The following is a 14,440-nucleotide window of genomic DNA, read 5'->3' as shown; positions in this document are numbered from 1 at the left end:
GTTTCCATTTGTGGCGACCGCTGACTGAGATAAGGAATGAGATTAAATAGATCCTGGAATTTAGCCTGGTCTAATAATTGAGCCAGGATGGCCAACATATCCCGGCTTAATCCCTTATCTTAGTTTTGTGCAACGGGTCCCAGATGTCAATCGCGGGAAGAAAGGATCATAACATTAGCGCGATAGCAGTAATAACTGAGGCAAAGTTATGTGTTACCAAAATGTGGCTGTCTACATCGACATAAATTAAATGCACACGTCGTTTTCACAGTAGGTGTTATGTTGCATCCGAGTTACTGATGTTATGACAGTAGCTGCTAATTTTCTAACAAGCATAAGGTTAGCACTAGAAAATTTCTGAAGAAATTTAGAAGGGGCCTGCCAAAGTGTGCGTATCGCTCAACCAATCACGGCTGCTCAGGAATGGTTTGCAAGGCCTAAAGAAGAAGCATTCAAGCCTAAACGGCATCAAAGGATGACATGGATGCTTCTTCTTAAAGCGGTGAACTGTCCCTTTAAAGAGGCGAACTGTCCCTTTAAAGAGGCGAACTGTCCCTTTAAAGCAGCGAACTGTCCATTTAAAGAGGCGAACTGTCCCTTTAAAGCAGCGAACTGTCCATTTAAAGAGGCGAACTGTCCCTTTAAAGCGGCAAACTGTCCCTTTAAAGCAGCGAACTGTCCCTTTAAAGAGGCGAACTGTCCCTTTAAAGCAGCAAACTGTCCCTTTAAAGCGGCGAACTGTCCCTTTAAATCGGAAAAGGACTGGCTGGGCCACTAATAGCCTTGTTTCTATGGTAATTAATCTCCCTCATTTAACTGACAGTTAAAGTGGAAATGAAGCAGTGACATAAAACAGATGGCAAAATAATCAGTGAACTAAAACGTCAAATTAACGAATTACAAAAACTCCGAAATAAAAGCCGTTATTCAGAATAAAGCACTAACAATTTTTAGTAATGTATGTGCTTTCAACCTGTGCGCCGCCATTGTTGCTATGACGTCACGAGAATGGTTGCGAAAACATTCTAATACTGTCAACATTAGATACACATAGGAAGGAACCATAATATACCGCCAAAATGAACGGAGAATGGGAGTGTGATGAATGCGACAGGCCAACAAATGGCGATAAACATCCTATAGCCTATGCTTTCGAGCCTGTGAGAGAAGAGGGAGCTGTGGTGGCAACCTACGCCGAGTCAGAGGAGTATGATGATGAGGAAGACGAACCGTGGGACCACCAAGATCGGGTTGGAAACATAGCGTGGTGTCGGCCTATGTGTGGGGCTTGCATACCAATGGACACGAATGCAGAAAGTGTCTGCTGCCAGGAGTTGAGGCTTAATCATTTAACCCAAGGCCAGTGCATCTCCCAAAACCAACACTTCAAGATGTTGTGTCTGGAGAGAGAGGTGTTGGATGTCTCGATCCTATTACTCAAAGACATCAGAGCTGACACGCTGGAGCGACCAATAAACAGCAGGTAGGCCTTATAATCCATTTTTCACAACTGATCAGCATACCGACACATCGTCTACACTACAGCTACAAAAACAACCTACACGAAGTCCCCCTCAACCAATAAGCTTAGCAGTCGGACATCTCAAAGCAGCTAGTTACTACCCTCTGCTAACACTTTGCGCATACCGGTAACTGCAATAATCGGCTAATCTTTCGGGCAAACATACCTGTCAACAATGCATTTTCACGTAGTATGTTGAGTTGAGAATCAATCGTTTGCTGATAGCGTTGCATTTGGATGGGAATGCCCGAGATATACATTTCCTCATCCATTCTTGGCATATAGGAACTGCAGAAGCTGTCACCTCATATAGCGAAGCGCTGAAAAGATGTGGCGCAACGCAAGTGCTTGACACACCCACTCCTCTTACAGTCTGCATTGTAGCCCCAGCAACAATAATAATAACCACGATGGCATCTTCTATTATGTGTATTTCCACATAGCCTACCTTGTGCTGATATCGTCGCTGTCCAACAGCAATCTGGTATCTCCACTTGTCATTGTTTTTTACATATTCATTTATAAATCACTATTTTCTAAATACATAATAATGTCAACATTAAAGTTAGTTAGGCTATTAAAGAATGTATCATACATATACTCATGGAGACTGACCAGTAGTACTGATAAATATTTTATGATAAATAGAGAATGAATATAAAATAATTTAAAAAATAGTGGAGATACAAGGTTTCTGCTGGACAGCGACAATATACTAATTGTACCTTCTTCCCCCCAGTCTTTACAGGCTTACAGCATACAGGCAATTCAGCCTTTGGTCCAGGGGTTACCTGGGACGGAGGAACAGGGTTCCATTACCAGCCTGTGTCGTGAATTCCATCAGGACTGTCTACCCATCTCCTCAATACTGTGGATTTGAGTATTGCAACTTGTAGAAAACACATGTCCATTACAAATTAAAAACTACAATAAACAAATAAATAAAAATATGCATACAAATGTAATGCTGTGAATAACAACAAGTATTTTATTAATTGCCAACCAATCAATTCATTGTTTTAACAGTTTACATGTATTAGTAATTCATATTTATATATTTATATACAGTATTTATCTGTCTCATATTTGTAATTTATTTTTATCAGCACAAGATACTATGAACAATTCTTTAAAAAAAATCACCCTAAATGGCCATACACTATTACAATAATACACTCTACATGACTCTTTCTTACAAGCCTCTCCTACACCTCTGGATTTAGGTTTTTGGGAAATCTGCTGAGGTGTGCTGACACAGACACTTCCTTTTCTGGTCTGTCAATCCCTCTGTGTTCAGCAATGGTCTTCATTTTCCCTTTTGGACATTCCCTCAGTGCTTGACGGATAGAGACAGCCTCACATCTTCTCAGAGCTCCTGCCACGATGTCCATTCGAAAGCTGTGGTCTTTCACCACCTTCACAGGAGCCACCACATGCCGATTTGCAGCCTTTGAGAAGTAGTGCTTCATTTGCTTTTCTCCATCACTTTTAGTAGCATTCTCCCGGACCACATTGTTGTTATGATCCAGTGCAGCCACACGGAGTCGGGCCTGAAAGCTATCTTTCAAAAACTTTTTCCGCTTTGTTGCGTACTTCGTGTAGACGGAGTGTAGGCACTCGAGTCTTCCTGTATGGATGCCCTCTGTGACGTGCTTGAGCTTTTTCAGCAGATGTTTGTCCAGCACTACACTCTGGAGGCGTTCAAATGCAGCAGAGCGGGGGTTGAGCCATGGCCGTTTCCTCTCATCTTCTGCAGTGTACGGTGGGTGGTCACATCTCCTCATTGTCTCCCCTGATGTCCAGCAGTGGACATTGGTGATGTGGTGCAGCACAGACATCCACTTTTCCTTGAGATTGGTGGCACTTCCGTTGCATGTCATGGCACAGTACCACAAGTGATTCGTAATCATCTTCGCCCACTGGAGAAGCTGCTCGTCCTGGCACTTAAGCAGTCTCTTTTTCAAGTTTTTTGCAATGTGCCACAAGTCGAATTGGTGTTTGATGCCACCATACTCCTCCCGCATCACTTTTTGGACTGATGGATGGCAATCTGTTGCCAAGACTGAGATCGAAATGCCATGCTCCATGAGCTTGGTAAGGCATAGGTGTAGTCCCTCCACCTCAAGCCAGTAACTGTTTTTTACTTCGGTGACATTTACGGTCTCCTGAGCCACGACTACCCCAGATTTTGTGTCAATGAGGGAGTATGTGCCATACGATGCATTATGACCTGGGCTGTCGTAGCGCGAATCTCCTGACACCACCAAGGGCTCCTCACTCACTGGGCTCATCACTGCCTCGTTGTGTAAGCACCATGCATCATTGACAGCTGGGATGACATAGGCTTTTTGGATATTAAACCACTGCCTCTTTGAGAGGCTATCCAACTCAAGTGCCTCGCAGACCTCCATGAATGGAGTGCATTCGTTCCCAGTGACAAATACAGCTGTGGGGATGGCAACATTGCATTGCATCACACCTCTCACAAGTGGTTGGGAAGTCAAGTTGTATGTGTGGCCATCAATGCACTCTGTTTCTATTCGCATTCCAAACCCACTTTTGCGAACTACTGGTGGTTGCACTAAACACTTCCCACAATTCTCCCAGTGGCACACATTAAACAGCTTCAAAAGATGTTCAGTTGAAACGATGCTCTTTCGGCCACTGGAAACATTGACCTCCTCATCCTCTTCATCGACAAAACTCACTTCTGTCTCTTCTTCACTCAGTGGAAACTCAAAGTCATCTACACTCATGTCTTCAGCACTATATTCATGGACTGACTCCTCACTCATTGAAGACAAGAATGATGCTGCACTTTGTTGTGGAGATGATGCCCTTGGCGTTGCGATCTTCTCCAGGCTGAAATCTTCCAGGAATGTGCTGTAGGAGTGGTCATTAATGACACTTTGCATGTTGTAAATGTCATCCGTCATGGTTCCCTCACTTCTCTATTCCACTAGCACTAGATCAGTCTGGGTGCTGGCGTCCACTTTTCTGCTGATGCTGCTGCTGCCGCCGTTGCCCTGACTTCTTGGTCCCTCCACCAATGTTGCAATCATCTTAAAAAAAAACACACACACACACACACACAAACAGAATAGATTTGAACCAGGTAAAGGTAATATACATATACATATATACACACACTACATTATATATAATACTATACACACAATTGTGTTGCCTTCTATGACAATGGTAATAAAACTCTTGCAACTATTGTATAAATTAAATGACTTTGTTTTTCTGGATTATACATTTAAAAAGCCTTGCTTGTACATAAATTTTCCATTGTTGGTGATCACTTCATTAACACAAGTGTGGCAATAGCTGTGGTTGTACCACCAGGCTTCTATGAAATAGTGTGTGTCCTTAGTTGGCAATGTTTTTTATTTTTCTAGATTTCTGTTCATGTCACAAGAGGGCACAAGAGCTAGGCTGACAACGTGGAAACTTAATTGTTTTCTCCACGGAGGCGGGGTGCACGAGTGCGTAAGCGAAAGTCAAGTACGGGAGTTTGGATAATGGAGTGTTATCTTGGTGCGTGCGTAACTATTCATCACCAGTGCGAGCCCAGCGGTTGTGATGAGCATCCACACTTGTTTGTTATCTCAATAACTAAGCCGCTACATGGCTAAATGAAGAGCTCTTCTCCATCTCTTTCTTCTGAATGCACTATGATGACGGGCCGATTCTAAGGTAAACATTTGCAACCCAAACAATCAACTCATGTATAGCCTTTATCCCTTATAGCTAACTGTATGACGTAAACAACACAATTCCCTGAATTCACCCATCTCTCAGACGCGCGACAGTGAAACGCATTTGGTCTGACTCGGAAACTTGGCCGAATAACAAATGTGTATTGTTTCATATCGTTTTTCAAGTCGGTAGAATAGCTTACCTCTCTTTTCCTCTGCCTGGCCAGCGCGTTTCTGCGCCCAAGGGCTGAGTCTGACAGCTCAGATGTTGTGGGTATGTCCGTCTCTCCAACACTGTATCCACTGAAGTCGAAAACTGATGGCACAGCATCTGGTTTTAGACGACTGGTGGGACACCAAACAAACTGCCCATCATCCGTAAAGGATCCCTCTTTTATGTAATCACTTTCTAAGAAATGCTCACTGCAGACCCTCTGCACAGTTCCTTTGGGTGGGTGCAGGCGTTTCAGTGCTGCCAGCCATCTCTTCATCACCTCAGGTTTCTTAGGAATGACGTGAAAACGAATTTCATTCCCACTGGCTTTAGCCCTGTAATATTCATTGGAGCATCCGGGGGCGATACAAAATGACCCCCCCACCTTACGAGAAACACCTGTCATATTTATTTGTTGGTTGCCGCGATACACAATACAAGCTAACGGTAAGCTAATAGCAAGCTGTGAGCTAAACGATGCTCGTGACATAAGCAAAGAACATGGCTGCGTCCTTGTGGCCAAAGTCGGTATTAAAATATAATTTTTCTAGCGAAACTATTTGAATTTGTGATTTACTGAATGGCCTCTCATTTTTTAAAACAAATAAGCCTCTGAAAATGCTGCCATGTGCCACTGCTTCATTTCCCCTTTAAGGTGCCCCAGCTGCGGCTACACTAATTATATGAGACTCAGGCTTCTCAGAGCCAAAAAACCTCTACGAACAGATGCTTCCCATTTGGAAACCGTAAGAGCTACGGAAAAAATTCTCGCAGAATGAGCGAGGGACGCCTTTGGACTTCAATATTCCCACGTTTCAGATCTGTAGCACATTCACAGTGAAAGCACGGATGAGAGAAAGAAGGGCTGCAGGAGCTGCTGAGATTCTGAGAATTGGATGAATTAAAATGGGGATTTGAGGTCTTTGAGCCCGACATCACTTTGCTCTGAGGGGCTCTGAGAGCAAACAGTCAGCCACAGATGAAATATGAAAACATTTTATGAATCCCAGCATGTGTGCCTATATTATGACAGTACATACTGGCATTGGAGCAATATTTGTAGGCGTGAGGGCGATTCGAAAATGAATCTGAGGTCAGAACTCTTGCTCTTCCCACACTCTAATGAAATGGCATTTGTGCTCTAAAAATTCAAATTTTGCAGATTTTGGCCAAAACTTTGGGTCGCTTGGAGGCATGCTGTGGGAAATCCGTAGCAGGTATCGACATGGCGTCTTCACTTCTGAACACAGCAAAGACGTATCTACAAACTGACATTTGAATGGCGTTTCTAAGTTAATGCATGATGACACAGTAACTGCTCAAAATTTTGTTTTTTTTTATGATTTTTCCAGGTCATCCCCCTGTTTATTCCCAGGGGGGCTTTGGGGGGCTGTTTTTTGCTTATTACGTCGCCATGGTAACTCCAATCTTCAATAAAAGTAATAGCCCGCGAAAACTCATCGAACCAGTCATTTTGATATATATTTTGTTGGGATGTGCGGGCCCGTAATGTGGACGGAAGAATAAATAAATAAATAAATAAATAAATAAAGAGACACGTTTTCAATGTTAAATCCCATAGACTTTTGCCAACGGAATAGTAATAGGTGCCTTGCCATGCATTGCTATGGCAGGCCCCAATAATTTAATAATGTATTTGAAGTGTTCTGATATAGCTCACTGTGGGGATCGCTGTATGAAATATGAATATTGGTAGCAAACATGGCGTCCACGAAACACGTGACCAGCCCAGAACCAATCAGCATAGGGGGATAGCTCAAACGTTCGAACCCATAGTTGGCCAAACTCTCTATGTACGGCTCTGTGTGGAACAATGTTACAGCTCCCCCTGGTGGCAGCTCTGTGATCTTACAGAGCTCAATGCTGATAAACACACACACTCTGAAGCTTTTAACCCTCAGATTCAGACCAATCACCAGAGACCCTCAGCTGCTGCATTTTACTCTGTTACAGCATTTACACTCAGCTCACCTCTGAGGGGACGGATGTGGGTCTGATTTGAAGTCAACATAACGACCCATCGACCGGTCGCTCTTTAAGGACACACAGCTGGGTTCTGGTTCTGGTTCTGGTTCTGGTCTCTGGTGGATCCTGATGGGAAAAAAATGCTTTTCAGCCTGCATGCATGATATACTTAATAACCTCTAAATCAATGACCTGATGTTAACTTACTCTGCTTTGGAGGCCTGTGAGCTGAAAAGTGGGAGATCCTTCTGCAAGTGGCTCTGTGAGGACCCCCTCCTGGGTCCAGGTCTCTGTCCCTTCCTGTGAATAAAGGTGGTTTGGTGATGTGAGCGCTGAGCTGGGACATGGAGAAGAGTCATGGACAGTTAGAGATGGTCACCTCACCTCTGAGCTTTGCTCTGGCTCTCATGTTCCCCACACAGAGAGGTTTCAGTGTCCTCACTCTGATCCATGCTGCTGAACTCACAGCAGCTCACACACACTTTCTACCTTCTTCTGCAGAGGAAACACACATCATTCATCTGCACAGCAGCTCACATCCTCCTCTCCATCGTTGATGTAAAAAGATCAGCTGCTCCTCCTCTGATTGGCTCAGATTCTCTGTTCCACATCAGTCTCTATGTTTGCACGGCGTGTACGGCAATATTCGAACCTTATTCTAAATGAGATGCGTCCTGTACTCATATTCCCTGTTCCAGAGCATAGTCCGTTCAGTGACTCACTCCCACACTGGAAAAAAATGCCCCTCCAAAAATAAGTAAGAAGAACAACAAATAAAAGACGTTTTTGCTTGAAATAAGCAAATAAATCTGCTAATGGAACTAGTGAAAATCGGCTTTTTCAGATTTCCTGAAATAAGATGTGATATTTAGGACTTTTGAGATAAAAGTGATCTTGAAATTAGCTTAAAAACCTCTTCAAATGTCAAAAAAAGCTTGTTTCATATGATATGTGACTCAAAACAATTTTTTTTCAAGACTTTTTCATTTAGCAAGATATTCCAGATGTATTGTCTTCAAACAAGTCCCTATATCTGGCTGAAATGGTACTTGTTAAGCAATTGTGTCTTATATTAAGTGTAATGAGATATTTTGACTAGAAATGAGACAAATATACTTGGTAAGACTTTGATTTTTTCCAGTGTAGCATTAGCATCCTCAGGCCAAACCGTTCCAAACCAACAAAACCCTGATCCGTAAAACAAGCTGGAAGCAAGAGATGGCCTTCTTAAAGAAGCCAGAAATGCTTGTGGTGAGCAGACCCGTCCTCTGTGGAGCATTGGGTTAACTCAGAACGGACCCTGAATAAACCCAGCAGAAGATCATCATTACGGTCAGCAATAACCAAATAAAGCTGATCTCATGAACATCATCACACTCCTTCGTACCGGAGCTCTCATGGACTCGTGTGACACGCACCGACTGCTTCACAATAAATGATTAGTCTCCACATTCCAGGTCTTTCTTTAGGGTTCGGGTGGTTTGTTTTGGGCCTGTTTCTGTCTCCAGACCTGGAAACACCAGCTCCAGCAGAGGCCAGAAAAAACACTTTAGGGCAAAGGAGAACGCAGTTTATAATGCTTCCTGTTTGAAGGGATCAGGATGGAATCAAGACTTTAAATGAGTGAAAACATTACAGTTGCTTCGGGGATGTAACGGCATATCAGACTGCTCTGTAGCATCCAAACACAATATGGATCAGATGTCCTAAAACTGAATATATCCTGATTTAATCTGAGAATAATTCTGCACAGAAACCAAGAGCATGAAAAGGATGAAGGAAGGATGGCAGCGGAAGGCGGGTCAGGAACTGGGAATGGACAAAGAAACCGAGGACTTTCTGAAGCGGCAGAGCTGATGAGAAGAATGGATGCAGGTGAGTGACAGCGGACAGGTGAAGCCCAGGTATGGGTAAAGCCAACAGAGACCGACAATACAGGACGCCAACATTCAAGAAACCAAGGAACCAAATCCAAACACACCGAAAGCCACTGACCATCCGGCTGTTACAAGATGACAGTTTGATGGCAAACTCAACGGATTCACACTTTTACTGTTTCCCTTGAGCCTGTTTTCTTCATCCTCTACATTTCCCAACAACAGGAAGTCGGGTGGTCTGCGTGGTGCCCTGATCCAACAGGCCACCCATCAGGAGACGGACTCACAGCTGCTGAGGATCTGATGCGCCACCTTCCACCTGGGAGAGGTCTGTTTGAAATAAAGAGCACAGACGCGAGTCGACTTCCAGCAGGGTCGTGAGCGTCAGTATTTGGTGGGACGTTCAGTTACAGACAAGGAAGATAAAAGGGTCTGTTTCCCCTTCTTTGCAGTTGTTTGGTGGTTTGTTTTAGTGCAGCTTCAGCAGCAGCGCCGTCCTCTGACGTCTCTGCAGCCTATGACATCACCATGTCCATCTACCTGCACCTGGGTTTGGCTGTTCTTTCAAAGCGCCGCGGGAAGGGCAAACATGCCGTGGCCTCTCTCCTGGGTTCCCAGCACTGGGACCCTTCTCTCTGCTGTGCACATCACCTCCTTTGGTCTGGTTATCCACTCACAGGGCTTCTCCAGTCAGATGCACATCATAACCAACTGCAGCTTTCATTCTCTCCTGATGACCACATGGTTTCAGCCCGAATCTCAAAGATGTCCACATGGGTGAAGGGGCACCACCTTCCACCAACCTCTAAGAGACTTATCTATTGGTCGTCCCAACCGTAAGCTGAAAACTTGTCCCTAACCCTGGGACAGATCATGGCCTCTCACCTCAACTACATCAACCATCTTCAAGCCCCTACAGATGCTCCATAATTTCATGATGTTGTGACACATTGGATGTTCCAGAAACCAAAAAAGATCAGGAGTGTCCCTCATTGATCCATGGCTGCCTGAATCCCGTTTAACTCACTCATGCTGCCCAAAAAGAGATTTCTGGGTCTAAACAGCTGTTTGGAAACAGTCCTACAAGCCTAAACTCCTTGTGGACCACTACCTTCCTCTCAGAGAACAAAGATGGGACGAATCCCACAGATTCCAGGCTGACTTACTTTATCACAGGTGAGGCGTGGGTGAGGGTTTCTCATCTAAACACTTTAATGACACGAAGATAAAATAACTAAATGTAATTTAAGGTTTCTGTAGACAAAATGGGTGGAGGAATTGATTAATCAGCTGAAGGGAATATTTCAGATGAGTGTTTTCAACACGAGAAGAGAGCTAAAATATCATTATCTAGCGTTACTTGATAAAATATAAGGATTTACCAGAAGTTTTCACTGTCTTAATAAACCTTAATTAACCTCGTATGTAGGGCACCACCTTCAATGAAGGAAAAACACAGAATCTTACGATTCTGGTATGTTAAGTTAATGTTTCAATTAATAATCAGTCTCATATCTCGCTACTTTCGTGAATTCTCGTTTGGTTTGACAGACAATACATAAAGAAAGCATACAACACAACCTATTGATATTATATATATATAAATATATGAACTATTTATTGAAACGATATGACCAAAGACATGAACCTTAAAATAAACAGGAGATGCGTTGAATATGGGTGATTATATACAACACTTAGTGAATTGAAAATAAAATATGGGGAATGGAGAGGTACCGGATTTACTCAAATAGTTTAGGTTGGCTTACTATTTGAAGCTAAAGACTGACATCTTGGATTCATTTATCATTCTAACAGTGAAAGTCTGGAGACACCCATCTAACCGTCTGTAAGATGGAAACAGGTCGACCTTACTTTACTGAAGTCCTGTTTAGTCAGCTGGGAACACAGCAGGTGGTAGCCAAACGGGGTCCGAGGGGATTTCTCATGTTTCAAAGTAGATAAAACTGATTTTGGATCGCGGGTTCCGTGGTTTGACTCGCGGAGGCGGGCGTGACGTAGGCTTACGCTACACTTTCAGCCAATGATATGCCTGGAACTGTTGTGCCGTCTGCCTGGGTGTGTTTGTAAGGCGATCTGTTCTAACGTTTACAGAGATTTTGGATAAAACAAAGAAACTCTATTTCTCCATTCTTTCGTCTAATAAAACATTTGTCTCAAGGATTCTGAAAACACCCCAACTTGTGAAGATATGCAGATTAAAGATATAACATAGACTCATGATATAAAGACATCAAATAACACATAACATGACATAGACGATGATTATGAGTCTCAAATTTCAGATGAATATTTGTAAAGTTATGACTTATGAATAGCAAACCAAACAATGTTATTTTGCTGTGTTAACCATGGAGTACAAAAAGATACAGAAGGGACATCGTTTAACAGTTGCATTACTGCATATAACTGTCCAGTTTACTGACTCAGTGTGGATTTAACTATTCAACACTACAGACCACTAGGGGGCAATGTGGTTCCATAGGCGGGTTAGTCACTTTTCCAACAGGATTATTTCTTCGTCATATTTTCAGTTACGATCATGAAAATCGTCTTTACTTGCACCCTGTGACTTCGCTGAGAACCTGAAAGAACTTGTTTAAAGATATCAAACACATTTAACACAGTTTTAAGATCCGGCTGAAAGTGAATCTTTAGTAAAGTCATTTCAAGTTCTATTTAGGCATCTGGTTCTCTTATCTGGGGGAATGAGGGTAAAATGTAGACTTTGATTTATTGGTCCAGATAAGATAGGGAATGGGTGAGTCTCCCATTTCTTGATAAAGGGTTCTTTGTTTGTTCCGTTCAACTTGTCAATGCATCCCTCAAGTTTATGGCAAATGTCTGTTGCTAAATCCACTCCCAAAGGCTTTCATAGGCCGAAGGTGGCTGTAAATTAGGCGATTTCAGTCCCTTTCCTTTGTGTAGACTTCCCACATCTGGTCTTTACCCAGAAAAACATCCCCCACAGGAATGCTTGTATCGTCCAAAGGTTTAAGGTATATTAATTCCACACCGGAGCTTTCTACAATTATTACATAATCAGTGCAGAGGTCAGTTTTTATGATGCTGGGAGATAAAAACTGACCTTTTCCCATCTTACTGTGACAACCGTGAGCTGTCATGACCAGCGATCTGATGAATAACTGTACTTTACATTATGTATAAAGTTATATATTATATATATAATTTCCCCCAAGTCCGGTATCAGAGCCCAGTCCAACATCTGGATCAGGGCTTTAGTTTTCCGGTTTTATTCTGTTCAGAGCGCGGTGATCAACCGAGTGTGACTGAGCACATTACACTCAGAGTTCCTCTGTCAGAAGGGAAAACAGCATCGAATGCTGAAATTAGAATGAATCAAGGTGTCACTTACTCAGCTTCTTCCATGAACTTCTTCCCTCTGCAGCTGTCTGGACCAGGTCTGTGTAGAAGAAGAGGAAATCCTCTGCTTCTTCTCCGACATCAGTCCTCTGTGTCTGCAGGCTGCTGTCACTCTGAAACTCTGCACACCGTAAAAGAGTCTTAAAGCGATCAGAGGTCAGCTGTTACAGCTTTATATGACTTTAACATAATCAATAATTAACCTGAGTACATTCTGAGTAAACCTGAAAACAAGCAAGTCTCTTTGTGTGGAATCTGTACCTTTTATTTAAATGAGGTTCAGGAATCAGTTTGTCTGTTTCTGGTCTTCTACATCCAATCAGAACACACGGCTGCAGCTGCTCCAATCACCTTTAATGCCAGCACATGTGGCCAGTTTGTCTGTGATATCATAACTGGATCAACACTGATGATGATCTTTTAATAAACATTATTGATTTCTGTTCAGTCTTTAATGAAGGAAACAGACTCTTTGTTGGTGGGGATTTGTCTCTCCGGTGGTCAGAAGATGAACTGCATGATGGCAGTTTGATGAACACAGACAACATGGGAGTGTTTTTAAATTCTTTGAATACTTCAGGAAAGTTATTCTAATTGTAATAATGTCTGCTGGAAACTCTAAGAGCTTGAATTAGAGAAACTGGAGCTTTATTACAGAAAAAAGACAAAGTCATGGAGAAGTTTTAATCCTTTACTTTCACAGTATCTCAAAGCTTGAATTATCCTCCAATCCTGGAACAATCCAACTACTGTACAACTCTGCAGAGTCTCCAGTACAACATAAAAGAATAGTGAAATGGATAATATGTGAGCTGCTAAACATGTGAGCTGAAACTAGGAAAGAAACCACCTGAACGGCACGTACGATGCAACTCTTTAGGGAACATCCCCTCAGTGTCCATCACCTTTGGATTGGGTGCCTCCGGTGTTGGTTTGGTGAGACTTGCTTGTTTTCAGGTTCACTCAGAATGTACTCGGGTTAATTATTAATTACTCAGGTTAATTATTAAAAAACTTTGCCATCAGTGCTGATGAACTTGCTACAAAGCTGTGTGGAGATACAGGTTCTTGCATCATAAACCAGTTAAGTAAAGGAAATATAAGTGAAAGGAAGGAGCCAGGGTGATGTATCTGTTCTTCTTGTATTTCTCTGAATAACGCTGAGTTCGTAGGTCATACAATAGGCACGCATCTTAAAAAGAGTTGCCCAGCCGTATGAATAAAGAGATGATAGATCCATAACTGCAGCTGCATTGTGTTTGTCCTATCCATCAGATTCCTGTCAACTCACAGTCGACACAAACATAGAGAACAGAAACCTGAACCTGTCTGACAACAACAGGAAGGTGACCATGGTGGAGCCATTCATACAGACCAGCCGTATGAATAAATTAATGAATCCTGAATCCTGAAATGAATGAAACCTATGAATCCTCTTCCTCTTCCTCTTCCACTTCCTCCTCCTCCTCCTCCTCCTCCTCCTCCCCCTCCTCCTCCTTGTCTTCCTCCTCCTCCTCTATCTGTAACAGAGCAGCAGTGTATGTGGACCGTCCTGCTGGCACTCTGTCCTTCTACAGTCTCCTCTGACACACTGATCCTCCTCCTCCTCTTCTTCCTCCTCCTCATCCTCTTCCATCTCCTCCTCCTCTTCCATCTCCTCCTCCTCCTCCTCCTCCTCCTCCTCCTCCTCCTCCTCCTCCTCCTCCTCCTTGTCTTCCTCATCCTCCTCTAT

At 43.0% G+C, this 14,440-nt stretch overlaps 1 protein-coding gene across 1 annotated transcript in view; it reads right to left on the bottom strand.

Moving 5' to 3' along the window:
* Positions 1-14,440, bottom strand: part of LOC142391506 (uncharacterized) — a 139,105-nt gene that overhangs the window by 40,410 nt on the left and 84,255 nt on the right. The gene's annotated exons all lie outside the window — the stretch shown is intronic.

This window comes from Odontesthes bonariensis, chromosome 11, assembly GCF_027942865.1.
Source record: "Odontesthes bonariensis isolate fOdoBon6 chromosome 11, fOdoBon6.hap1, whole genome shotgun sequence".
NCBI classification, from domain to species: Eukaryota; Metazoa; Chordata; class Actinopteri; order Atheriniformes; family Atherinopsidae; genus Odontesthes; species Odontesthes bonariensis.
This window is presented reverse-complemented; position numbering and strand designations above follow the sequence as displayed.